At 46.2% G+C, this 25,196-nt stretch overlaps 1 long non-coding RNA gene across 2 annotated transcripts; it reads left to right on the forward strand.

Moving 5' to 3' along the window:
* Nucleotides 1-642: 642 nt before the first annotated feature.
* Nucleotides 643-16,133, forward strand: LOC130277724 (uncharacterized). 2 transcript variants are annotated; one of them, XR_008845553.1, is made up of 4 exons: nucleotides 643-657; nucleotides 15,252-15,451; nucleotides 15,553-15,722; nucleotides 15,824-16,133. It is a non-coding gene; the product is annotated as an uncharacterized LOC130277724 (long non-coding RNA). The 2 variants fall into 2 exon arrangements; XR_008845552.1 differs by lacking the exon at nucleotides 643-657 and adding an exon at nucleotides 13,937-13,951.
* The last annotated feature ends 9,063 nt before the right edge of the window (nucleotides 16,134-25,196 follow it).

Here is a 25,196-nt window from a genome sequence, read left to right on the forward strand (position 1 = left end):
TATCATTATTATTATTATTATTATTATTATTTTTATTGGAAGTGTTTCTTTGGTGTTTTTTTTTTCCTCTCTGGCTTTTCTCATTACAAGTCATGTGAATCTTTCATCATGTGACTGAAGGATTTCTATAAAAAAAAATAGTGAGAAAACACCAAAAAAAAAAAAAAAAAAGAAAAACATGCTCTCGGCATCCCACAGATTTGATTGCCTAAAAACACCATAAAAGGATGAAGGAACCCCCATTAGTGTCTGGTGTTTCATATTACCCTATTGATTCCAACCTAACATGTGCCCGCAGCGAGCATGGTGTTTTTTATGACAAACACGCCAAGTGTAATCCCAGCCGAAATGAATGTTTTCACAATAGGTGTGAACAGGCTGCAGGCTGTGCTATATATATTTGCATAGTTGAGGCGTACAGCACGTGCAGCATTTATGTGGCGGCTTTCCGCTGGCATATATGGCTTTCTGTGCTGGTGAATGCAGCGGGCACTTACTGGGGGTGGTTTCCTAGCTGCACAGTTTTGCACCACAACCACTCCGGCTGGGACCAGGCTGACCGATCTAATGACCAAGATGACGCAGTGAACGGCTTTCTTTCTGTGACACCTGTCATGTCCCATTACAGGATGTGGCCCCGTACTGTCCTTCTGCCCTGTGAGTCCCTGCATGTCCCCGGGGCTCTCCTGCAGCAAACCCCATTGTATTATGTAGTTATGTGTTAAAAGTGTAATGTACCCTTAAGAGTTTTTATCACATGATTGTTACCCAGAGAACCCCTCCAGTAACCAGGTGACCCCCCCAAGTGACCTATGGGCTCCTTGAACAGCCCCTTATATAATAGGGGGAGGGGCTGCAATCTCTTATCTCCTGCTGAGGTCCAGTGCAGTCCAGTGCAGTCCAGTGTCTGTGTAAAGAGCATTGGAGGCCTCAAGCCTAAATTACTGCAGCCACCAGTCGGTCCTGAGTAAGTCATCTCAATTGTCTGTCACCATCTCAAGTCAAGTCATCTCAATTGTCTGCCACCATCTCAAATCAAGTCACCTATAGTAAACGTGGCCTCCATCATAGTCTGTCAAGTCACTGCAAGTCCCAGCAAGCCTGCGAGGTCCCCTGTGTCACTGGTCACCTCCCTGGGATATTGGCTGAACTGTATAGACTGTACCATCTGTCTTACCCCAGTAAAGCTACCGTTACCCTTAACCTGGCCTTGGACTCTTTCTTGCCTCTGCCTAACCTAGGATTAGCGGTACAACCTTCGGGTGTTTATAGTCTAAACCACGCCCTGGCGTCACAACAAGAAGGGGTTAATGCCATCTACCCCTTGGGCCATAACATCTGCCCCGCATCTACCTTACACTACACCCGTGGCACCACACACCCATCATGTCCATTGAAAGCAACAGACGGTCACTGACAGAATGCAATGGGATGTCTGCTAGGGTTGCCACCTTTCTTACAAAAAAAAAAAAAAAAAAACCCAGCCATGCTAATTTGCATTATTAATTATATATGCGTGACATCACAGGAAGTGATAAAAGAGATACAATTCATGTGCGGGGGATTGAAATGGCACAGGGACCCTACCGGTTCAGCAGCTCGGGCCGCGGCCACCAGGGCTGGTGCAAGGATTTTTGTCACATTGGGCAAAACCTAATTTTGCCCCGTCCTTTGGTCTCCCCACGTCTTTGCACCGCCCACCTTTTTAATAATTGTTAGGCTATGTTAACACGGCAGGATATCCGTGCAGAATTCCGCAGGAATAATCCGCAGCCGCAGAGGAAATGTCTGACACAGAAATTCAAATTCCGGCATCTACAGAAAGAATAGACATGTCTGTTCCTCCTGCGCATTCTTCTCAGAAATACATTGCTGTCTATGAGATGGCGAATTTCTGACCACTACCTGCAAATTCTCCACTACCTGCAGAATATCCGCACAAATATTTTCTGTGCGGACAATCGGCCATGTGAACATAGCCTTACAGTCAGCACTGAGTAGGTGCCCCCTACAGACAGGCTGACTCAGATTGTGGGAGACTTTGAGAGAGAGGGACTGTCTGCGACTTCCATTACCAGGCAAGCCTTTTAACCCCTTAAGGACAATGGATGCAAATGTACGTCCTGATGCCATTGAACTTAATGCACCAGGACGTATATTTACATGACTAGGGGATATCCTAATTGCTTGCCCTAAATAACCCAATCCCCCAACCTTACCAAGAACGACAGACACTTTGATTGGGTATAAGGGCCACAGCAGACCCACTTTGATTATACAAACTATTAACAACATTATTTACAAAATATTGACCCCCTCCCATATGAACATCATACAACCATCATAACATACCAACTTTAATTTACCTGCCCCCCAGGACAAGGACTTGAAGGCACCACTAATTTAAAGGGGGCCTCCTATTTACCCACAGCCGTGTATCACCAGGCCCAAGGGCACCAACTATCTGAGACCCCCAACCCTCCCTGGGGGCCCCCATGCCCACAGGTAATTTACCACCAGACTGGGTACCGTCCCCAGCCTTAACTGAAAACCGCCTTTCAGTTGCCATAATGTCCATACATGCCTCCAAGTCCCTATCCTCCTACCTCCACAACAGAGCAAGTGACCTCCTTAAGCGCCTCCTTTCTGCCACTCCCCCACAGCGCGCTCCACTGCCTCGCGGATGTCCAATGCCCACAGGTCCATCCCCATATCGTTGAGATGAACCCCATCCCCAAGCAAAAAATCACAATCTCCCTTCTCCAGCTCCCTGCGCCTGACCGCTGTGGTAGATTAACTCAGTGTTCTTGTAACTATCTCACTCTCGGCCAAATCCGTATACAGAATGTATGTACCGAAGCATAGAGAAATAAATCAGACAGAGCCATTGTGCTTAAGCGTTCCCTGTGTGCTGTCCACTGGCTTTATTTCAAATCGTTCAAGCTTATATCACCTTTGTCATTAACATAAGTTCCCACCCCCTGCTAGGGGATGTTCTAGCATTTAGGGAGTGTGCAAATATCATGAGGAATGTGCCTTGTCCTCATGGCACTCCACTTCCTGTAACTTTCCCGGGCTTTCTTTGTTCAAAGTCTTCACACGATGGGAGGGGTGATATGAGAGAGAGCAGATGGGGGAGAGCAGATAGGGGAGGAGTGGTCAAGTAACAGAAATGTGGAGTCTTCATCCTAAATGGGCATTTTACATATACAGTATATAAAATTTATGTATACACACATATTAATCTATCACAGTCCCCCCTAAAATGACCAATTTTCCCTTTCCCTAATTTCCATCATCCTAACTCATCTGCCCCAATGTGTTTTCTCGAACGTTTCACTGTACTTTAGACGACCCATGGCTTATCCATGGACCCGCTTAGCCTCAGACTTTACACATATGGAGTCAGCTGCTGTCCCTATGGGTCACTGGTGTTATAGATGGCATTGAAGCTCTGTAATATCAAAGTCCACATTTGTCATCACTGGCGTGGCATTCTTGTTGGTCGTCTCACACTTCTTCATTAGGCAAGGCAAAACACAACACAGCAAGATTATTAGAATTATGAGTATGGTTATTTTACCGGTTCTATATTGGCTGAGATATATGCGCAACAAGTCTCCCAAACATCTTGTATACCCCCCTTTTTCCTTTTACACCATACATCATATCTAATGCCGTACCATTTTGGAATATTATAGCGGATGTGACTCTTAGTTTTTCGGTCTAACCTTGAAGAGAATTTACAAAGAAATGTATTAATCTTAGTTGGTTATAATAGATATAATCAATTTTACTCATGGAAATCTGGGATATTATTGACTCAACTCCATCTTTTTATTTGACCTCTAGCTGTAAAACTCATCTGGGGCCCCCCTTGGGACTCCTTTAACATCAATATACACAAAGGGATCAAAACTCCCATCAGGGGCTGTACGTTTTCCTCTAAAGTGTGGTTTGGATTCTTTTGCTGGTTCAGTAATGGAAGTGTGTATGGGCAGACATGTCTTGACTAATGTGTATTCCCCAGTTTAATTCCTTTCTAATTTAACTCTAAACTTCATATCCCCAAGTATCCCATACTTTACGATAGTTACCATTTACTCATCCCGCTAGCTAGGTCTATCCTTTCTATAATCTTACACCAAGTATTCCTATCCTTTATAACATTATTACTCACTGAAATACTTGTTGCACCCCACTATTTATTTGTACATGTTCACCTACTGATTCTCCTCATACAACGTCACATCCTAACAATCCGTTGTGATTATCTTTCCCTTTGGAACAACCATGGTCATGCACAGACATAGATTTAACAGTTATCAGAGATACATCTATACAGGATCATTATATGCAATCATCTCTTTCCTCACTTATTTCCTGCATAGGTTTTGAAGAAATGGGTGACAATTACAGAATCTGAGCTAGGTACAGTTTTACAAAAGGTTCTTAATTGTATACTTTACTGTATCTATGGTTAGGGATCAGTACAATTAGACAAGGAGATACTGATATTGACCTACCCCAGGCAGTTAGATGAAGTTACTCATATTCTCTGAAACAGGTAAGATGTTTATGGAGCGTGTTGGTTAGGTACCTTTATTGTTTTTACCTAGGTCATATGTGAGATGTAAATGATGACGTCTGTACAAACCTTCTTTCTGCATTGTTGAATCCTGAGGCGACCCAATGTACTGACATTACTATGCACATAGCTCCCCTCTGCTTAGTGTATGGGGTCATATATGATACCATGGGGTACAAGACTGCTGGCACATACATTTTCTTACCAACTCTTTCCGGATGCCGTCTTTGCCCTGTACCACCTCTTTCTTCTTCCGTTGGTCTCTCTCAGCATGCATAGCTGGTTCCTGCAAGAGACCTAACCAGAAAATTCCACATTGCCCATCCACCTGTACACTTTGTACCATCATTGTGGGGGAACAGGAGCTCTGCAGCATCCTTCACCATTCAATCCCCTTGGCTTCTGGGGCTGTTTCCTTCATGTGTCTCTATTCTTTACGATGGCCACTTTCTCTGGCAGCTCTCGGACTTTGAATACTTGAATTACAAACTACAGATTGGTTTGCTCAGGGATTCAAGAACACTCTTACGTCAATAGGCCCATACTTGTGGGCGATAATTAAAGTGTACCCGTACTCATTGTGTCATACCTTTAGATATCTTACACATCTCAGTGAATACCTTCAACTCTACTTCTCTGAACTACCAGCTCAGATCGAGTGGTTTATTGCAGTAGAACTTCATTCTGCGTATGGTCACCATATATCCTGCCTTATGTATTACATCTTTACATTACTTAGAACAAACTTACATTTATGACTCAGCATTAACCATGGATTCTCCAATATCCTATCATGGCTCTTGAATTTTTTTATTTTTTTTTATCTTCTAAGTTCAAGACAATCAGCATCTTCATATTTCACTAAATATCATTATAAAGTTATCCACTTAAAATTGATGTTATTCAAATAAATATAATGTAGAATGTCTAGGTATATCACTTTGTGTATGCAGGTACTATAACACATTCAAGTTTAAACAGTAGATTTGTAGTTCCTTCAACTTAATGTGACTGTTTCATTAGACCAAGGCTGTTCTGTCAATCTTCCTATAAGCCCCGCCTTTCTCCTCCCACTCCTCTATGTCACTGGTCACGACCCCTTTAAAAAATGAAAATCTGTAAAAATGTAATAAAAACGGCCAAAAATGGCCAAAGAAAGCAAAACTAATCCTAAATATATTTTTTAGATATATAAATACAAAAAACCAAGGACAGAGCATTTAGGACCCCTTAATAATGATAATGGGGAGGTTGTCACGGGCGATCAAGAGAAGGCGGAGCTACTGAATCGGTTCTTTGGTTCTGTATATACTAGGGAAGAAGGAGCTGACATTGGACAGGTCAGTGCTGGTAACACATCATGTAATATACTGAACTGGCTTAATGTAGAAATGGTACAAGGTAAGTTAAGTAAAGTAAATGTAAGCAAATCTCCAGAACCGCATGGACTACACCCAAGAGTTCTTAGAGAGGTAAGTTTAGTAATATCTGTACGCTTGTTCATGATATTTAGAGAGTCTCTGGTGTCTGGTATTGTGCCAAGGGACTGGCGCAAGGCGATTGTGGTACCAATCTTCAAGAAGGACTCTAGGTCTTCGCCAGGCAATTATAGACTGGTAAGTTTAATGTGCATTGTGGGTAAATTGTTTGAAGGACTTATAAGGGATTACATACAGGAATACATAGGGGATAATAGTATTTTAAGTGATAACCAGCATGGGTTTACTAAGGACAGAAGTTGTCAAACCAATCAAATTTGCTTTTATGAAGATGTGACTAGAAGCTGTGGATATAGTGTTTCTGGATTTTGCTAAAGCATTTGATACTGTCCATCATAGACGTCCGACAGGTAAGTTAAAGTCTTTAGGCTTGGAAACTTTAGTTTGTAACTGGATTGAACACTGGCGTGGTGGTCAATAATTCGTACTCTGATTGGTCCCCGGTTATTAGTGGTGTACCCCAAGGTTCAGTACTGGGCCCGCTGCTGTTTAATTTATTTATCAATGATATAGAGGATGGTATTAACAGCTCTGTTTCTATCTTTGCAGATGACACTAAGCTTTGTAGCACAGTACAGTCTATAGAGGATGTGCATAAGTTACAAGATGACTTGGATAGACTAAGTGTCTGGGCATCCACTTGGCAAATGAGGTTTAATGTGGATAAATGTAAAGTTATGCATCTGGGTACAAATAACATGCATGTGTCATATGTCTTAGGGGTGATTAAACTGGTGGAGTCATTGGTAGAGAAGGACCTGGGTGTACTTGTGGATCACAGACTTCAGAATAGCATGCAATGTCAGGCTGCTGCTTCCAAAGCCAGCAGGATATTGTCATGCATCAAAAGAGGCATGGACTCCAGGGACAGGGACATAATACTCCCCCTTTATAAAGCATTGGTACGGCCTCACCTGGAATATGCTGTTCAGTTTTGGGCACCAGTCCATAAAAGGGACACTGCGGAGCTGGAAAGGGTGCAGAGACGTGCGACTAAACTAATATGGGACATGGAACATTTTAGCTACGAGGAACGATTAAAGGAGTTACAATAGTTTAGTCTTGAGAAGAGTCGTTCAAGGGGGGATATGATAAACGTATATAAGTATATAAATGGCCCATACAAAAAATGTGGAGAAAAGCTGTTCCAGGTTAAACCCCACCCCCCCCAAAAGGACGAGGGGGCACTCCCTCGGTCTGGAGAAGAAAAGGTTTAGTCTAAAGGGGCGACACACCTTCTTTACCACAAGAACTGTGAATTTATGGAACAGTCTACCTCAGGAACTAGTCACAGCAAGAGCAATTAATAGCTTTAAAACAGGGTTAGATACATTCCAGGAACAAAATAACATTAATGCTTATGCAGAATTATAAAACAACATCACTTCCCCTTATCCCCTTACACCCTTCCCTTCAATTCCCTGGTTGAACTTGATGGACATATGTCTTTTTTCAACCATACTAACTATGTAACTATGAGTCTGGCTTTTTGTCTTTCTTTCAGTTTGTTCATTCCTCAAAAATTCTTGAGCAATCAGTGCCTACATGGAGACATACCACACACATGGTAAAACATTAGAAATATTTTTCATTTACCATAAGGAGTGCAATAGCAAAAATTAGTTTTAATGAGAGTGACCCTTTAAAGTAATATTCATTAATTAAACAGTGATCACTTTTTCATTTATTTAACGTTTTATTTTATAATTAATTATTAAATATTAATTAAATATTAATGGGAAAAGGGGGGGGGGGTGATTCAAACTTTTATTAGGGCAGGGGTTAAATGATCTTTATTCACTTTTTTTTTTTTGCAGTGTTATAGCTCCCATAGGGACCTATAACACTGCGCACACTGATCTTTATCATTGATCACTGGTTTCTCATAGGAAACCAGTGATCGATGATTCTGCCGCTTGACTGCTCATGCCTTGATCTCAGGCACTGAGCAGTCATTCGGCGATCGGACAGCGAGGAGGCAGGTAGGGACCCATAAGAAACCGGCGATTGATGATTCTGCCGCTTGACTGCTCATGCCTTGATCTCAGGCACTGAGCAGTCATTCGGCGATCGGACAGCAAGGAGGCAGGTAGGGACCCTCCGGCTGTCCTGTAAGCTGTCTAGGATGCCGCGATTTCGCCGCGGCTATCCCGAACAGCTCCCTGAGCTAACCGGCATGGTTTCACTTTGATTTTAGATTCGGCGTTCAACTTTGAATGCCGCGTCTAAAGGTTTAATAGCGTGCGGCACCGCGATCAAGATTGGGAGCGGACTCAGGGTGTACAGGTACGCCCTGGGTCCTTAACAGGATACAAATCCTAACCCTTCCAATACTTATCAGCTGCTGTATACTACACAGTTGAGTTGTTCTTTCCAGTCTGATCACCGTGCTCTCTGCTGACACTCTTTTTATTATAAAAATACAAAACATATCCAATACAAAAAAAAAAAAAGAAGCTTAACCAGCTATAATATAAATCAAAAACACAACCCTGCCTAACCGGCCAGCCCAGCTTTACAAAGCAAAAAGAAAACAAACAAAAACACACTGACACATACCAAAAATGAACATAAAAACAGCACAGCTTGGCTTAAACATTAACATACAATTAGCACTACCTGGCTGTAACTCAAACCATCCATACTTGGGGGGAAAAAAGAAAAATAAATAAATAAAAATAAACAGCACAACTTGGCTTATCAAAACATAAAATTAGCACTACCCGGCTGTGACTCAAAACCATCCATACTCGGGAAACAAAACAAAAGGGGAAAATAAATAAATAAATAAAAAAATTAAAATATAAATAAATAAACAAACACACATAACACAACTGGTCCGACTGCCATAACTATAATATGAGACAATATAAAACAATGTAGATACAAAACCAAATAGATACAAAATCACATTAATAGAAATAAATAAAATATAGTATATAAACATAAATATATGTACCCTATTTACAGAAACCTACAAAAAAAAAAAACTGGAAATCCCTACACTAGAACTGTGCCCTCACCCACACCACCCCTCCTGCACATGAGTCAGAGTCCATACCGTTCCTTTACAGTTTACAAAGTCCTGTCCTTAAAGGGGTACTCCGGTGAAAACCTTTTTTTCTTTTAAATCAACTGGTGGCAGAAAGTTAAACATATTTGTAAATTACTTCTATTACAAAATCTTAATCCTTCCTGTACTTATTAGCTGCTGAATACTACAGAGGAAATTCTTTTCTTTTTGGAATGCTCTCTCGTGGCATCACGAGCACAGTTCTCTCTGCTGACGTTATTATAATAATAATAATAACGCTTTATTTATTGTTGTCCTTAGTGGGATTTGAACCCAAGTCCCCAGCACTGCAAGGCAGCATTGCTAACCACTGAGCCACCATGCTGCCCTTAGCATACATCTGCTATGCACGGTTGCTAAAATGGACAGAGATGTCAGCAGAGAGCACTGTGTTCGTGATGTCATCAGTGTTCCAAAAATAAAGGAATTTCCTCTGTAGCATTCAGCAGCTAATAAGTACTGGAAGGATTAAGATTTTTTAATAGAAGTAATTTACAAATATGTTTTACTTTCTGCCACCAGTTGATTTAAAAGAAAAAAGGTTTTCACCAGAGTACCCCTTTAACTGACCCATTTCAGGTCCCCCAAAAACACGAAAACACACCACCACCCACAAATACACCCTCCCCACCTAACACTCCACCCAACCAACTTATACACAAACTTATACATACTAACTAACAAACACTGAACCACAACCCACTTTAGGCCCAAGTTTGGTTGCCTGTAAGCCCTTCATGCCATATCAGCTTAAAACAAAACAAAAAAGCTAGCGTGCACATGCATTAGCACACCACCAGGAAGAAGGATGGCAGACTTGATACATCAAAATAATTTTTAACTCTTTTCCTAACTCCCCCTACAATTCTCCCTAATTCTATCCCTCCATTAAAACTAACCCTACTCTCACCCTATCTCTATCCCTATAACACTTCCCCTATCCAAAATAAAGGTACTCTACCCAAAAGATCTAGTACCTAGGGCACATCAAAAGAAAACCCTCTCCACAGGAGAGAAGCCCTACTGGTACCAAGACTGCCATACTCCAAAGACCCGAACTTCCCGAGGTCACCGGTGATATTCCTACAGACCTCCACCTCGGAGAGGATTTTCTATTGGGTCGACACTAAACACCGTGCGTTCCACGTGTAGTACCTAACCACTAAACTAACTAAGAATAAAGTGCCCCGGTCTCGGCCACCCAAGTTTCTAAATGCCCCATAAGCCCACTCCAGATAGGTAAGGCCGGCAAGTTAACTCCAGCCGATGGAAGCACCCACCCGGTTGTAAACCCCTATATTAAAGGGACAATGAAGCAGGAAGTGGTCCATGCTTTCCAGCGTGTCCCCACACTCTTCTCGGGGACATCCCCGGTCATCAGAGTTCCTGCACTTCAGGTTGTCCCTTACATATAGCTTCCCCTGAAAGCAGCGCCAGGCCAAGTCCCAAAACTTCTGGGGGATCCTTTTCATGTTTAAAAGGTACAACCCCACCCTCAGATCCCGACCTGGGCAGTCCCTGAGCTCCAGAGGCTTCTGGAAGTGGGTCAACAGAACCCGTTTGTCAAGGAACTGCCTTGACTGTCTCCTGATCTCCCACACTCCCAGACCCCACCGACGTATCGCCTTCAGAGTCGGGGTAGCGTAAGCCGGAAGATATCCATGGGGCATACGGAGGTCCTTCACTCGCCCTCCTCTCTCCCATTCCTGGAAGAAAGGCAGAAACCATTCCCTGCAGGAGAGTACCCATGGAGGAGCCCTCTCTGACCAGAGGTTTGAGATGTTAGCTTTTAAAAAGGTGTTCGTTAAGAACACCACAGGGTTTACCATAGATAAACCCCCATGTCTCCTCGTGCGGTACGTAATCTCCCTCTTGACTAGGTTCATCCTGTTCCCCATTACAGTTGGAAAAACAGGCTGTAGATCCTAGTGTGGTAGGCCTCTGGAAAGATACATACACTGCCCAGATAGATAAACAAGGGGAGCAGGTACGATTTGATCAGGTGTACCCTTTCCCTGAGGGTCAAAGACCAACCCTTCCACTGGTCCACCTTCTGAGTGGCATCCTGGAGCTTACCATCCCAGTTTTTGGTGGGATAATCATCCTGGCCAAATGTGATGCCTAAGACTTTTGCTGATTCTTGGGGCCCTGGAAGGGTGTCCGGGAGATCAAACGTGGGATCCCCCCTCCCAGCCAGAGACTCTCACACTTATCCCGGTTGATCTTAGACCCGGATGCCAACGAATAGCGTTACACCACCGACATCACCACATCAACCTCCTCTCTCGGGGAGACAAAAATAGTGACATCGTCAGCGTACGCCACTACCCTCTGGATGGCCTCCGGCTCCGCCAGACTCATCCCGACTCCCGCCAATGGTCCGCGACTCACCCTCCTAAGGAAGGGATCGATCGCGAACACATAACAGCGGGCTCAAAGGACAACCCTGATGGACTCCGGACCCCACTCCAAAAGAGTGGCCAGACCACCCGTTCACCAGTGGGAAACTCTCTGCCCCTGCATACAAGATCTTAAGCCAATTAACAAAAGTACTCGGTTAGCCATATCTCAGGAGGACGGACCAGAGATACTCGTGGTTCACCCGATCAAATGCTTTGGCCTGATCCAAGGACAGCAAGTACCCCTTCCAGAAACCCGCACTACTGCGCTCCACTGCCTCCCTGACACTAAGGACAGCACTTAAGGTGCTTCGGCCTGGAACAGTGCAGTGCTGGGCCTATGAAAGGAGCCGGGGTGCAAACTTCACCAGCCGATTAAACAGTATCTTGGCCAGAAGCTTCCTGTCCGTATTGAGAAGAACTATGGGTCTCCAATTCTCAATACGGCTGGGATCTTTACCCTTTGAGAGAAGAATCAGGGCTGACCTCCTCATTGACTTCGGCAGAGTGTCCGAGGAGAGACACTCATTGAATACCTCAGTCAAGAGGGGAGCTAAAGACTCCTTAAAGGTCCTGTACCACTCAGATGTTAAGCCATCTGGACCTGGCGACTTCTCGATCGCCAGTCTCACTTTCTCTTCCCTGATCTCTTCTGCCAAAACGCCAAGAGAGAGGTCTACCCCTGGCTCAGGAATGGTTTCAGCCAGGAAACCCGACATCACATCCCAATCCAGACCCTTCCTTCCCAAGAGGTGAGAGTAGAAGGATCTGACGATCTCCAAGATCCCTGATCTGGACCCATTCAGAGATCCCGTACCATCAATCAGTCCTGAAATGACTTTACTACTCACTGACATCTTACAGTTTCTGTAATGGTCTGGCAAGCGGTACCTCCTGTAATCCCTCTCAAAAACCAAAGATGCGTGCCTATCGTACTGACACCTCATCAGCAAGGACTACACTCTGGGGATATCCTCTCGGCTACCTCCAGTCGAGACGAGAAGTTCGAGTTTCCTCCTCAGACCCTGATACAGGCGATACCTGTTCAGGGACCTGAGGCTCGAGAGCTGGCGGAAGAACCCCCCAACCCGCTTCTTGAATATCTCCCACCACTCTGACTTACTACTACATAGGTCCAGTAAAGGTACCTGACTCTGAAGAAAATCCTCAAAGGACTGTCTTATTAAAAAGGTGGGCGGCTCAAAGACGTGGGGAGACCAAAGGACGGGGCAAAATTAGGTTTTGCCTAGGGTGACAAAAATCCTTGCACCAGCCCTGGTGGCCGCGGCCGGAGCTGCTGAACCGGTAGGGTCCCTGTGCCATTTCAATCCCCCGCACATGAATTGTATCTCTTCTATCACTTCCTGTGATGTCACGCATATATAATTAATAATGCAAATTAGCATGGCTGGGTTTTTTTTTTTTTTTTGTAAGAAAGGTGGCAACCCTAGCAGACATCCCATAGCATTCTGTCAGTGACCGTCTGTTGCTTTCAATGGACATGATGGGTGTGTGGTGCCACGGGTGTAGTGTAAGGTAGATACGGGGCAGATGTTATGGCCCAAGGGGTAGATGGTATTAACCCCTTCTTGTTGTGACACCAGGGCGTGGTTTAGACTATAAACACCCAAAGGTTGTACCGCTTATCCTAGGTTAGGCAGAGGCAAGAAAGAGTCCAAGGCCAGGTTAAGGGTAACGGTAGCTTTACTGGGGTAAGACAGATGGTACAGTCTATACAGTTCAGCCAATATCCCAGAGAGGTGACCAGTGACACAGGAGACCTCGCAGGCTTGCTGGGACTTGCAGTGACTTGACAGACTATGATGGAGGCCACGTTTACTATAGGTGACTTGATTTGAGATGGTGGCAGACAATTGAGATGACTTGACTTGAGATGGTGACAGACAATTGAGATGACTTACTCAGGACCGACTGGTGGCTGCAGTAATTTAGGCTTGAGGCCTCCAATGCTCTTTACACAGACACTGGACTGCACTGGACTGCACTGGACCTCAGCAGGAGATAAGAGATTGCAGCCCCTCCCCCTATTATATAGGGGGCTGTTCAAGGAGCCCATAGGTCACTTGGGGGGGTCACCTGGTTACTGGAGGGGTTCTCTGGGTAACAATCATGTGATAAAAACTATTAAGGGTATATTACACTTTTAACACATAACTACATAATACAATGGGGTTTGCTGCAGGAGAGCCCCGGGGACATGCAGGGACTCACAGGGCAGAAGGACAGTACGAGGCCACATCCTGTACTGGGACATGACAGGTGTCACAGAAAGAAAGCCGTTCACTGCGTCATCTTGGTCATTAGATCGGTCAGCCTGGTCCCAGCCGGAGTGGTTGTGGTGCAAAACTGTGCAGCTAGGAAACCACCCCCAGTAAGTGCCCGCTGCATTCACCAGCACAGAAAGCCATATATGCCAGCGGAAAGCCGCCACATAAATGCTGAACGTGTTGTACGCCTCAACTATGCAAATATATATAGCACAGCCTGCAGCCTGTTCACACCCATTGTGAAAACATTCATTTCGGCTGGGATTACACTTGGCGTGTTTGTCATAAAAAACACCATGCTCGCTGCGGGCACATGTTAGGTTGGAATCAATAGGGTAATATGAAACACCAGACACTAATGGGGGTTTCTTCATCCTTTTATGGTGTTTTTAGGCAATCAAATCTGTGGCATGCCGAGAGCATGTTTTATTTTTTTTTTTTTTTGGTGTTTTCTCACTATTTTTTTTAATAGAAATCCTTCAGTCACATGATGAAAGAATCACATGACTTGTAATGAGAAAAGCCAGAAAAAAAACACCAAAGAAAAAACACTTCCTATAATAATAATAATAATAATAATGATGATGATGATGATGATGATGATGATAATAATAATAATACACATTGGGACAGATGTATGAAAACCTGTGCAGAGGTAAAGTTGACCAGTTGCCCATAGCAACCAATCAGATCGCTTCTTTCACTTTTCAGAGGCCTTTTTAAAAATGAAAGAAACTACCTGATTGGTTGCTATGGGCAACTGGTCCACTTCTCCTCTTCCCAGGTTTTGATAAATCTCTAAGACCCCCCCACCCCAGTGTTTTTAGCAAAAATATCACAAAGATAGCTGAGAATAGAAATGAGGGGGAAGATTTTTGGCAAAAAAAAACCCCCCATCAAACAAGAATTGTGTCTGTTCCTAGGCTTAGGCTGTGATTAAAAACAACATATAAATGGTGTTTTTCAAAGTGTTTTTTCCCCCCTTTCGACAGACGTCTGTCCAGCTATTGCAAAGCTACAACACCCAGCATGCCCTGACAGCCGAAGGCTGAGAGTTGTAGTTTTGCAACAGGTGGGCAGCCACAAGGGATCGGTGTTGCAGTATGTCAATCTAGGGCCATGGTGTCTGATCTTGAACTGGCAGCCTGAGCCACCACCACTTTAAATCAATGGCTGCCGGGACGTCTGACTAGTGAAATCCTTCGCTCCAGACCACAACGTCAGAGACGTCACCTATGGGCCCAGGCTGTTGGGGCCACCAGATGATATTACATATACAGAATGTCTGGTTAGGAGAAACAAATATAACGCACCCACAGAGAGTAGCGCCATTTTAATAAAAATTGGCAAAAACCTTAGATAACAGTCATACAGATTATATTAGAAAGCATTTTTGATTTTCAGCCAATCAGAGAGCAGCACTAGTGAAATAGAACTCCCAGGAGGTAACAGCGTGTCACACATGTGATGTCATAACCATTGTCCACCAGAGAGCAGCACTGAGCAGAAATAACACTGCTCCTGTTCATTCTTCATCAGTGAGGGGCCGGTGCTGGACACTGCAAAGACGCGGGAATGCAAAGTCATGCACATGACTGTGACTGGTAAGTGTTACATTGTTTTGTCCAAAAGGTCTTTAGTGCAGTTCCATGTGTATTTCTATGATAAACATGTAAATAATTTATCTTTTGTTTTCTTATCTTAGATGCACTATCTCCAGGACATGGAGTAGCATTTCCGGACCTACAGCAAGACGTTGGATGAAGGCACAGCCCCAGAAATAACACTGGTCCTGTTCATTCTTCATCAGTGAGGGGCCTGTGCTGGACACTGTAGGGACGCGGGAATGCAAAGTCATGCACATGACTGTGACTGGTAAGTGTTACATTGTTGTGTCCAAAAGGTCTTTAGTGCAGTTCCATGTGTATTTCTATGATAAACATGTAAATAATCTATCTATTTTTCCCCTATCTTAGATGCACTATCTCCAGGACATGGAGTAGCATTTCCGGACCTACAGCAAGACGTTGGATGAAGGCACAGCCCTAGGAATCACACACATACACAGACACATTTGCCCAAATTATAGAGGTAACCTCCTTTAGTATGCCCAGAGGAAGGGCAATACAGTAGCCATGGATTCCCTACAGGTTTCCTCCCCTCTGGAGGTTTTTCCTGTCCTGAGTATTAGTTACTGTACGCTCTTTGTGAGTGATGGGAGGTTACAAAAAATCCCCTACACAAACATTTTCATAAATTATAAATAAAGTTCCCCTTTTTTTTTAACTGTTCTTTGACTTTTTCGACTCATTTATTTATTTCTGTGTGTGAAAATAGAGTTAGCAAAACATGGATGACCAAAGCTGCTCTCCTGCACGATCTGCATAATGCGGTGCAGAGAGGTAACTGGTGCTGGGTGGTGCAGTTTATGAGGCAAACGTAGAACACCCAGCAAGTTCCATGCACAAGCCTTTTTCTGATGAATGGGACTCATGCAGGGAACTTGCTAGGGGTCATACGGTTGCAAAGGATCAACTTTTGGGTACATGACTGTCCCTTAAATGGGTAATCCGCCTCTAGATATCTTTTCCTCTATCTAAATGATAGGGGATAAGATGTCTGATCAAGGGGATCCTGCTGCTGGGACCCCAGCAATCTCCATGCAGCAACCAAAATTCTAAATAGTATGTTTAGATCACTGGTTCCTGTGGTGGGATTCATGACATCATGCCACACCTTCTTGTGACATCACACCACCTCCCATAGACATAAATGGAAGGGGCGTGGCGTGACGTCACGACCCGAACCACAAGAACCCAGAGTTCTAAATATATTATTCAGAACGCCGGGTGCTGCATGAAGATTGTGGGGGTCCCAGTGATCAGTCATCTTATGTCCTATCGTTAAGGTAGGGGATAAGATATCTAAGGGCGGAGTACCACTTTAAGGAATTATAGAGTGTAGGCATGCCTTACAAGCAGGTAGAAAAAGAACAGCTGGGAGAAATGGCAGGATACAAAGCAATGTGTGTCTGGGACCGATTTTGGGTGTGTTCTGGCCGATTAAAGGAGAACTATGGCAAAAAATTACATATCCCCTATCCATGGGTTATGGGATAAGTAGCTGATCGTGGGGGGGTCCCCCTGCAATACCTGGGATGAGACCTGTCGCTCAGTGAGAAGTGCGCGTTGCAGACATCAAATCTAAATTTCCCTGGATCCCCCCCCCCCCTCCCCCTTCATGTCCACCACAGACGCCCCCAGTCTGCTGTCTCTTACAGAGTTTTATGCCCAGAAATGGTTGGCTACTCACTTTGTCAGTAGATTCTCATCCTAAATATGAAGACAATCGGGGAAATGGAAAGGAAATGTTGGAGAGGAAATGTTGTCCAGTTGCCCATAGCAACCAATCAGATCACTTCTTTTATTTTTCAGAGGTCTTCTCAATAATGAAAGAAGCGATCTGATTGGTTGCTATTGGCAACCTGATGAAAACATCTTATTTTTCTTTAACAACTACAGTACTACAACTCCAATTGTAGTGTGCCTGTTCAACCTGTGCCTCCTCCAACCCTGAGCCTTAGGGGGGCACAGACGGATCACAGTGGGGGTTGTAATACTTTCATTTTTACTGTTCCCTATAACTCTGTAGCTTCTGTAGAAGTATGAGGCTCAGCCTTAGAGTCAGTGTATCTGGCTGCTCCGGTGTTCTTCTATTTTACAGCCTGGACCCTGTTCTCCTCCATACTGGTCCCTGTGGTCGGGTCAGATGGTTCTGGACTGGGGCTGAACGGTTGCTTGAGGGATTTAGTGGCAGATTTTTTGGGACTTCAGTTGTTGGATGACCTCTCTCTTCAGTGGCTGGTGATATTCGTAGTGCAGAATTCACAGGTGTTACGTAAAAAGGGTACTCCGGGAGAAAACATTTATTTTAATTTTTTTTTATATCAACTGGTGCCAGAAAGTTAAACAGATTTGTAAATTACTTCTTAAAAATCTTAATCCTTACAGTACTTATCAGCTATCGTATCCTACAGAGGAAGTTGTGTAGTTCTTTTCGGTCTGACTACAGTGCTCTCTGTGATGAGGAGCAAATCTCCATAGTAAACTTCTACTCCGGACAGTTCCTGACATGGACAGGAGGTGTCAGCAGAGAGCACTTCCTGTAGTCCAGAGAAGTTCAGTGTGTGCAGCTAGCGGGTGTGTCCCTTTCTGAGCTCCTCCAGACTTCCAGAGGCAAAGTAGCAGGTGTTACATCAGCCTTTCCCAGGAGCGTGGCAAGCTCCTCAGGAGAGCCTCCCTGCATGGAGTCTCGGGCCTCCACTCCTCGTTCTTCCAGGCTGGCGGGGAGTGGAGAGAAAACTGCAACAGCCAATGTTCCGGCCGGAGGAAGAAGATCTAGCAGAGTCTGCAGCAATGCAGGCTCTGCTCCTCAGGCAACGGGTGCCAGCCAGAGATCTGGTGGAAAGAAGGCGAGGAGGAAAAGTGTGGAGTTGTGGGCTGAGAGAGGGCCCAAAGAGTCCAGCGAGACCTACTGCTCTCGCATGGCCGCAAGGTTTGCGGAGTACGACCAGTGCGGCAAGGAGCTGAAGATGGCCAGAGAGGATCTACGGGTGTCTCAGAATCTGGCAAATACGGGGTCCAAAAAGAACCGTCCAGAATTAAAGAAAAGGATCTCAGCGCTGAAAAGCGAAATTGTGAAATTAGAGATGCGGAGGGCAGAGATCATTGAAGGGAGCAGCCTCTTCCGGGAGATGCTGATCAACGAGGATCGGTTAACCGCCACGAAATCCCCAGGTAAGGTGGAGGTGGATGATGGGGAGAGTAGTGGCGGTGAAGAAAGTGAGGATGGTGGTGAGGAAGAGGAGAAGGTGGTGGAAAGTGCAGTTGTGGAGAAAGATGCTGTGCCTGTAGCCCATACCACCCAGGACAGCTACATTGAGCCGGCACAGGTGGCACTTCCACTTACTGATAGCGATGAGGATGATGCGGAGAGTGAGGCTGGGGGATTGCTGAGGGCTATAGTGTTACAGGAGTCCCCAGCCCACCTCCAGAATTTCACTTTTGGAGAAGACCCATGTGAGGATGTGGCAGTTAAGCATAAAGCTAAGAAACATAAGATGCAGGAAACTGTGCAGTATGTCTTTGTTCCTTTCCAGCAGTCTGGGCCAGCTGCAAAGCTGGTTCAGGCTGCTGGGCCCCCCAGACTGCCAGACCCCGTTTCTGTGGTGGAACGGAGCCAGCATGGGGGGTACAGCATGGCGTCAGTAAAGGCTGTGGACGCAATAGAAGTGAAGCCCACCCATCCTGCCGGTAGGGAGGGGCAGGATGGGCTCATGGTGGGCAGCTCTGGCACTGCAGGACCGCCCCAGGGTGGCGGGGGGCATGTCCAAGTGCCAGAGGCGAGCTATGACGCCGTGTGCTCGGGGGGTGGTTCCCCGAGTGCTGTGGGCACTACCGGCACTGCAGGGCACTCCCCTGTGAGGGGGGGAGTGTCCGGGTGCTGGTGGCAGAGAGTGGTAGGTCCATGTGCTCAGGGGGCGGTCCTCCGAGTATAGTGTGTTCTGTGGGCACTGCGGGGCACTTCTCTGTGAGGGGAGGGGGGAGCGTCCGGATGCCGGAATCATCCGCAGAGCCCGTGCGGTCGGGCAAGGCAGGTGCTGGCATTGTGGGAGGAGCTGGGGTGCGCCCGGTGAGGCAGCCTCAGACTCTGATAATAACATCAGTCATGGAGGAGGAGCCATCGGTGTCGACCCCAGCAGCAGCAGCAGCAGCACCTAAGCCAGAGAAAAAGACCATTCTGAAGCCAGCAATACTACAACTCCCAGCCAGCCCAGAATCTATTAGTCAGGTCAAGAGTGCAGGGTGGGTGAATGCTGAGTGTAGTAGTGTTGTGGATGAGAGGAGTGTATGTGGGAGTGTCAGTGGAGTGAATGTTGGTGGGAGTGGTAGTGGTATAAATGGTAAGTCTGGTGTGGATGAGAGTGGTGGTGCGAATGGTGGTATTAGTAGTTCTGGGTCTGGGTCTGGTCTGGCTGCCCCCCCGGTAGTGACTGCTCCTAGGAGCTATGCCAATGTCACTGCCGGGGGTTCAGGGGGGTCCCTGTCTCCGGCCGGCCCTGGGGGCCATTTGCAACAGCGCCTCCTGGAGGCTTTACGCAGGGGTGACAGGTCGATCCAGGTAGAGGGAAGGGGTGAGGTCGATCTGTCTTTCTGGATAGAGAGACACGGTTTGGGGGCTTTCCGAGAGCGGAATGGGGAGGTGGTCTGGTCCCTCCCGACACCTGGGCAGGACAATAACCGTAGGAATGTGGTCCGTCTGATTTGGATGGGTGAGGATGCGTGTCCACCTCGCGCTAAAGTGGTTGAGCTCCTCCTTCAGATGGAATTCAGGGCGAGTGACATCTTTGCCCTGATCCACCCCTACGGTTCGTCTGAGTTTGACGTCAGTTTCGTTCGGCCAGAGGGTCTTGAACTCTTCTGGTCAAACTATGAAGTGGCGAAGAACGAGCCCAGCTGGCGGGATTTCGCCGTAAAGGCGATTTCCCGTCAGAACTCTGTCAAGAAAGTGACCGTTTTGACCCGTAACGAGTCGCTTTCTTGTTATGACATCATGACCTGGCTCGGTCGGTATGGGGATGTGACGGACATGCCCAAGAAAAACTTTGATGAGCACGGGATCTGGTCCGGGGCCTGGACGTTTTCCGTCAAACTCAGGCGTTCAGGCAGTACGGTTGCCCACATTCCGTCAGCCGCCTTCCTTGGACGTGATAGGATTCAGGTCTTCTACCAGGGGCAGCCTAAGGTCTGTCACAGGTGTGGCAGCCCCACCCACTTTAGCGCAGCCTGTACTGTGAAGGTCTGCGCTTTGTGTGGTGGGGTGGGTCATCTGGCCGCATCCTGTCGGCAGATCCGGTGCCACCTGTGTGGTGTCCTCGGACACCCTTTTAGCCTTTGTCCTAGCGCCTTCACCCGTGCGGCGGCTGCTCCGGCTGAGGAGAGCTGTGAAGTTGCCTCGGCTGGGGAGGGTACGAGCAGGGATGGGGGCGCAACAGGGCTAGTGAGGAGGAAAAAGGGCCCTGCCAAACTAAGGCGGGAGGAAAATCGTAGAAGGAGTAGGGAGCTGGAGAGTGCCCAGGTGGCGGGGGTAGCTTCAGCCCCTGCTCCTGAAGCTGGCCCTGTAACTGCTGAAGCCCTGGAGGAGAACGTGCTAGATGAGGAGATCAGGAGACTGCGCAAAGAGGATGGCAATATGGCCGACCCTTCTGATTCCTCCCACTATGAAAGTGTGGATGAGGATAGTCGGGAGAGGCCTAAAAAGAAAGATAAGGGCAAAAGGAAAGGGAGAAAGAAGAGGTCAGAGTCATCTGTTCCTTGTACTACGGGCCAGGTCCAAAACGGAAGCCTGACTGCCCCCCCTCTGATTGACCTGTCAAACCGGTACCTCGTCCTCGATACCATCTCCTCCCCCTCCTTGGAGGGGGAAGGTGAGGGCGGGGTGCCTAGAAAGAAAGAGCCTCTGGGGGGAACTGGGCCCTGTCCTGTCGGGACACCTTCCTCGGAGGGCAGGGCTAGACCGGGGCCGGATGGAGACGGGGATCGAATGGATCAATCTGAATCCAAAAAAAGGTCTAAGTGTGGTCCTGCCCTCTCGTCTTCTTCAGGGGATGAGGGGGCGAAAAAGAAAGGGAAGCAAAAGTAAAGGGTGTGGCCGTCTAATTTAATCACCCTGTATGGCGGTACTCACCCCATTGACGCTGGCATCTATTAATTGTGCCAGCATAAAGTCGGATACGGCTAGATTTGCAGCCTTTGATTTTCTCGGCCGCGTTGAAGCCGATATTTTCTTTTTACAAGAGACCAGGTTGTCAGATCTTGCCTCTCTGGTAAAATCCAGAAGAGAGTGGAGGCGCAGCCCCTCCCACTGGTCTCTTGCGGCTGAGCCGTATAGTGGGGTGGCGGTCCTTTTTACCGCTCCTGTTGAATGCCGACGGGTTATTGAATTAGAAATGGGGAGGTGCCTGATCTTAGATGTCTTCATGAAGGGACAAGAGCTCTGGCTCATAAAGATCTCTTTATGAGGATTAAGCCCTTTCTTTTTACGAGTCGGCAAGTGATCTTTGGAGGGGACTTCAATAATGTCACAAGGTCCCAAGATAGGAGAGGCTCCAATGGTCCGCTGACTTGCGATAGTACTACAAGAGGGCACATGCATTTCCCAGGAGGGTGGCAGACTCCTGGGGAGAGCCTCCCCTGCATGGAGCCCCGGAAATCTCGAGCCTTCACTCCCCGTTCTTCCAGGCTGGCGGGGGGTGGAGAGAAAACTGCAACAGCCATTGTTCCGGCCGGATGAAGAAAATGGTGTCCGTAAAAACTCATTTGGTGAAGGAAAAGATCTAAGTTGGCTTGAAACTTGACCTCATGCTACTTTATTTATTGTATGTTTGAATTTATTGTTATAATAAATAATGCTATGATTTGTCAAAGTGTAATATAAAGATAATTGGGGAGATTTACCAATCAGCCTTAAACCCTACATGTCCTTTTTCTCACAGAAAACAATCACAGCTCAACTTCTATATTTTAACAAAGCTCTGGTAATGTGAAAGTTGAGCTGTGATTGGTTGCTGTGAGAAAAAACAGACAAGAAGGGTTTCAGGCTGATTGATAAATCAGTATATTCTTGTTAAAATGTTTTTTCACCATTCTGTTAATTATTCTTAAATTATTGAACTGTTGTTAGATTCGATTCACTCATCTTTAATTATGATGTTTTTTTTTTTTACCTTTGCATTATTAATAAAGTTATTTTACTTATTCCAAAATATAAAGACTCTATGTGAATTGATTAAAGTGCATTTATTAAACAAAAAAAACCATTATCACAGTCACTCGGTATAAAAAAAAAGTCTGTCTGTGAGCAGTGCAATTCAGGGCATTATACATGAGAGAGAATGGTGCTATGAATCAATAAGGCTTCCAAAGATCTTTATTTTACAGGTAACCGAGAACTGGGTAATGGGGACCACTGATAGTCACCACTCCCCAATTCTCGGTTTAAAAAAAGTTCACCTGTGATAGCAGCAGTGCCATTCAGGGGATTGTACATGAGAGTGAATGTGAAAATCAATAAGGCTTTCAAAGACCTAAGTTATTTTACAGGTAACCGAGAATTGGGTAATGGGGACCCAATTGACCCAGGGCTTTAAGACTGGCCGACCATAGCTGAACACAAAGTAAAGTCCTAGAGTCAAGCTTTTGCCATCCCAGGGCTTTAAGATTGGCTGACCATAGCTGAACACAGAGTAAAGTCATAGAGTCAAGCTTTTGCCATCCCAGGGCTTTAAGACTGGCCGACCATAGCTGAACACAAAGTAAAGTCATAGAGTCAAGCTTTTGCCACTCCAGGGCTTCCAGACTGGCTGACCATAGCTGAACACAAAGTAAAGTCATAGAGTCAAGCTTTTGCCACTCCAGGGCTTCCAGACTGGCTGACCATAGCTGAACACACAGAGTCAAGTTAGCAAAGTAAAGTCATAGAGTCAAGCTTTTGCCACCCCAGGGCTTTAAGACTGGCAGACCATAGCTGAACACAGAGTAAAGTCATAGAGTCAAGCTTTTGCCACTCCAGGGCTTCAAGACTGGCTGACCATAGCTGAACACACGAAGCCCTTGAGTGGCAAAAGCTTGACTCTATGACTTTACTTTGCTAACTTGAATCTGTGTGTTAAGCTATGGTCAGCCAGTCTTGAAGCCCTGGAGTGGCAAAAGCGTGACTCTATGACTTTACTCTGTGTTCAGCTATGGTCTGCCAGTCTTAAAGCCCTGGGGTGGCAAAAGCTTGACTCTAGGACTTTACTTTGCTAACTTGACTCTGTGTGTTCAGCTATGGTCAGCCTGTCTTGAAGCCCTGGAGTGGCAAAAGCTTGACTCTAGGACTTTACTTTGCTAACCATAGCTGAACACACAGAGTCAAGTTAGCAAAGTAAAGTCCTAGAGTCAAGCTTTTGCCACCCCAGGGCTTTAAGACTGGCAGACCATAGCTGAACACACAGAGTCAAGAGCCCAGTCTCAAGAACCATGACATAGAACCCCGCAGTATTAAAAATTGTGAGGATTTAGCACTAGTGAACACGGACAATTATTAAAATCAAGATTTGAACCCCAACAATGACAATTTATTGAATTATTAGGTCTCAACCATAGGAATCAATGTACCTGCACAAGACATGTTACCCAGAAGCCCTAAGGAGCACTGATAATGACAAAATAATGAATTGTTAGGTCTGCATGGAGCCCCGGAAATCTCGAGCCTCCACTCCCCGTTCTTCCAGGCTGGCGGGGGGTGGAGAGAAAACTGCAACAGTCTGCAGCAATACAGGCTCTGCTTCCACGGCGACGGGTGCCAACCAAAGATCTGGAGGAAACAAGGTGAGGAGGAAAAGAGTGGAGATGTGGGCAGAGAGAGGGCCCAAGGAGTCGAGCGATACATACTGCTCCCGCATGGCCGCACACTTTGCGGAATATGACCAGTGCGGTAAGGAGCTGAGGATGGCCAGGGAGGATCTACGTGTGGCTCAGAATCTGGTGAGAACGGGGTCCAAAAAGAACAGGCCAGAGCTAAGAAAGAGGATCACAGCGCTGAAAAGCGAGATTGTGAAGCTGGAGGAGAGGAGAGACGAGATCCTGGAGGGAAGCGGTCTTTTCCAGGAAAAGCTGATTAATGAAGACCGGTTTGCCGCCACAAAATCCCCAGGTAAGGTGGGGTGGATGATGGTGAGAGTAATGGTGGTGAAGAAAGTGAGGATGGTGGTGATGAGGAAAAGGATGAGAAGGTGGAGGAAGACGCTTTGCCTGTGGCTGCTCCCTGTGACACCCAGGCCACCCAGGACAGCTATATTGAACCGGCCCAGGTGGCTCTTCCTTCAAGTGAGAGCGAGGAGGATAATGTGGAGAGTGAGGCTGGGGGATTAGTCATGCAGGAGTCCCAAACCCACCTCCAGCATTTCACCTTTGGTGATGATCTCTGTGATGATGTGGCAGTTAAGAGGAAAAAGCAAAAGACACAAGAATCTGTGCAGTATGTGTTTGTTCCTTTCCAGCAGTCTGGGCCAGCTGCAAAGTTTCTGTGGTGGAACGGAGCCAGCATGGGGGATACAGCATGGCGTCAGGAAAGGCTGTGGACGCAATAGATGTGAAGCCCACCCTTCCTGCCGGTAGGGAGGGGCAGGATGGGCTCATGGTGGGCAGTGGTGAGGCAAGCTATGCTGCCATGTGCTCGGGGGCGGTTTCCCGAGTGCCATGGGCATTGCCGACACTGCAGGGCATTCCCCTGTGAGAGGGTAGGAGT

This window comes from Hyla sarda, chromosome 6, assembly GCF_029499605.1.
Source record: "Hyla sarda isolate aHylSar1 chromosome 6, aHylSar1.hap1, whole genome shotgun sequence".
NCBI classification, from domain to species: Eukaryota; Metazoa; Chordata; class Amphibia; order Anura; family Hylidae; genus Hyla; species Hyla sarda.